Source organism: Odocoileus virginianus, chromosome 11, assembly GCF_023699985.2.
Source record: "Odocoileus virginianus isolate 20LAN1187 ecotype Illinois chromosome 11, Ovbor_1.2, whole genome shotgun sequence".
NCBI classification, from domain to species: Eukaryota; Metazoa; Chordata; class Mammalia; order Artiodactyla; family Cervidae; genus Odocoileus; species Odocoileus virginianus.
This window is the reverse complement of record NC_069684.1, coordinates 9781232-9784618: the sequence shown is the minus strand read 5'-3', so window position 1 is coordinate 9784618 and position 3387 is coordinate 9781232. Positions and strand designations below refer to the sequence as shown.

The following is a 3387-nucleotide window of genomic DNA, read 5'->3' as shown; positions in this document are numbered from 1 at the left end:
CCCATGGGAATCCCACAGCAAGAGAGCATCCTTGCCTAGCTGCCCTGCCCTCAGCCCCCAGCATCTTCTTTGGGGGCTCGACAGCAGCGCTGACAAGGGAGGCTGCTCCAGCCAACTCTGAAACCAGGGACACGGATCTGTGTTCCCAGGTCAGAGGGAGAGCCTCTCCATCCCAGGGCAAAGCTACATCCAAAAGGTGCCCATCTCCACCCTCCCAGGGCTGCCATCAACCCCACCCAACCCCAGAGATGGTTTGCAGAGCAGAGTCCGAGGTGGGGAGGGGGGGTGTGAAACAGAAGGAAGAGCAGTAGCTCAGCTCTGCCAGGGGAGGCACGGATGGGGCCCCTCGAGCCCCACGGGCAGGTGGCCAGCCAAGTGGACCTGAGCCGAGCCTGGGATGGTTGATGTCGTGCCCAGATGCCCCGCTGTCTCCTGGGTCCATCGGGTGGGCCACCGACACCTCACGCTGCAGGTCACTGGAAAGCAAGGTAAGTTTTTGTTTTGTTTTTGACAGATCCTGTCTCAGGTTTATTTGTTGAGATAGCACAGGAGGACACCAGCCCCATGTAGACTGCAGCCCAGCGGTCACATCGGTCCTCTGTCTTCACACTGGCAGATGAAGGTCTCTGCTCCAGAGCTCTGGTGTGGGCCTCGGCACCCTTGGGAGCCAGAGCCGCAGCAGCACGTGCCCTGGCCTTGGTTGAAGACTTGGCCTGGGACTTTGGCAGCGGAGCCTGAGACCCTTGACGATGCGGGCACAGGCACTTTTCCTGAGCTTGGGGCGAGCAGTGTAGGCAAGTTGGCTGAGCTTGTGGCTGCCGCCCATTGGGATCTTGGGCTTGACTTCCTTGGGCTTCATGAGGGCCTTGACAGCCTCAGCACCTGCACTTGTGGCCTTGGCGTTGTTGGCATCTTCTTCCGGCCCTTCTTGTTGTATCTCTTGGCAAAGTGCATGATCCTCAGGAACTTGGGGTCCACCACCTTAAGAGACTCATATCCTTGATTTCTCGATGCTGTTTCTGTGCCATTGTGGGGACTGTTTGTGCGTGGTGTGGTTCTTGGACTTAGCCATGTCTGCACTGGGGCCTGCAGATCCTGAAGCGCCTGGGACCAGATGAGAAGGAGCCAAGGTAGCTTTTTAAGACACATTTCCCGCTGCAGACCCTAAACTGCACAACCATCACCAAGATGAACACAGGGGAAGCGTGCGCGGCTTTAAACTTCCAACTGTATTCAACATATAGGTGTTATCAAAGAGCCTAACATGTATGAACCTCCAGCTCCCTCCAGGTATCTGACACAGGAGCAAGTAGGCATGGCTTGTTCAACTTTATGCCAAAAGATCCCCGGATCTCCAGGCTTGAGAATCACCAATGTGATTGATTTTCTCCTTGAGGAAGTCAACCCTGACTCATCATTGGAAGGACTGTTGCTGAAGCTGAAGCTCCAATACTTTGGCCACCTGATGCAGAGTTGACCTAATGGAAAAGATCCTGATACTGGGAAAGACCGAAGGCCAAAGGAGAAGAGGGCAGTGGAGGATGAGATAGTTAGACAGCATCACCTACTCAATGGACATGAGTTTAAGCAAGCTCTGGGAGATGGTGAAGGACAGAGGAACTTGATGTGCTGCAGTCCATGGGGTTGCAAAGAGTCAGACACGATTGAGCGACTGAACAGAACAAGAAGTGTGGCTTGTGATCATTGTCATAATTAGCAGCCCAGAGTGTCCACCTCTCTATGTCTGACTTCCGTCACTGACCCAGATCCTTGCTACAAGTCTCAGACGGTGGAGTCTACATAGAAAGGGGGCTGCCTTAAGCACACTAGTGAGAGTTTGCAGGGGGCCCGATGCCCGAGAGCAGTCCAGGCAACTGTGCCATGGGTGCTAGAGGCAGGAGTGCCTGCAGCAGATTGGTGCTGGGGCTGAGAAAGCCAGCCCATGATGCCCACCAGGCTGACCATCCACGCTGACACCTTAGGGATGTGCCTCCCTCTGGGTCATCCCTCAGGTCAGAGCCTGAGGCTGGGGTTGTGCCTGCTTCCCCCTGCTTGGGTTTTCTGACCCTCCTTTCTCCAAGGAGGCAGCTCATATGAGGCAAGGGAGAGGGCTGCCTTGCAAATCTGTCCTAGTCCCAGCTCCATTTTTTTCTAGCTATGCAACTTTCGGCAAGGCTGAGCCTGAGTTTACCCCTCTGCAAAATGGCTGTGATCAGTGAGGCTTCAGAGTTTATTATAGGAGGCGCTTGGGGCCCTAAAAGGAGATGCTGGGGTATTGTCAACAAGCACACATACACCATTTTGCTTAGATGGTAGGCTTGTTGGGGCTGGGTTGGGGAACGGGGAGCTGGCCAGGGTGATGCTGAAGTCTCTCCCAGCATCTCTTGGTGCTGCCAGGGTTACAGGCATCAAAACCTGCCTCTCACATGTGGCGACTATGATGGTCAGATGAGATCATGCAGTGAAGCCCTTTGGGAACTGTAATGCTCTCAGCAGATGGGGTATGTTATTGTCTCCTCCTCTAGAAGGACCTTAGCCCTTCAGTTGGGAGCCTGACCAGCATGCTTGCTGATGGATCAGTGATGTTCCTGTGGACGCTTCTGCAGTGAGGCCTTCAGTGAGCTTTTTCCCAGCTGTGGACGATGCCCCAAGTGGTTCTCTGGCTCCTTCTTAAGTCAGAGGCTTCACTGGATCCTCCAAGCCCCCCTCCCCACCCCCTGAACCTTGTTTTCTGGAGGAATCCCTTCACTTAGCAGCAGCCCAAGTAGTCCTCCAAATAAGTGGTAAGAACCTGCAGAGGCAAAGATGGCCAGTTGCTTGTGAAAAATTCCATGGCAGCATCTTGGGTCTAAAGAATCAATTTCTGGGAGTGGGCTGGAACAATCCATGAGGTTTTTTTCATTCGGTTTTGTTTTGTTTTTCATTGCAAGCATCCCTGGTTATTGTTGTACAAACTGAATTTGAGTTTTGGAAAGGGTGTTTCATGGGATCTGGTCCCCTGCCCAGCTAGAGTTCCTATAAACCCTTCAAATTCAGGAGAATCTTTCCCAATTTTAAAGTGCTCACTTGTTCCTAGGAGGTGATGAAGTGACAGGAACACACCAAATATACCAGCCACATATTCCTTTTGGGAAAGTCAGCTGAGCTAGTGCGGAAGGAAACTCGAGAATAAAAACAGCACTGGGGAGGTAGGGTTTCAAATGCATGTGCTAAGGGCAGAGCTTTTGCCCAGGGCAGCTTTTGCTAAGCTCTTGTTTGGAGAAGACAGAAAACTTGGGGGAGGTCCCACAGGGGCCTGGAGATGCTCCTGCCAGACGTAGCTCTGCTCAGAGCCTTCCCCAGCCCCACCCACAGAGTTCATCCTCGCTCAGGTGCCTCAGCACTCGG

General features: G+C 53.4%; 1 pseudogene; it reads right to left on the bottom strand.

Annotated features, from left to right (window-relative positions):
* Positions 1-473: 473 nt before the first annotated feature.
* Positions 474-1072, bottom strand: LOC110135436 (large ribosomal subunit protein eL29 pseudogene; annotated as a pseudogene).
* Positions 1073-3387: the final 2315 nt, after the last annotated feature.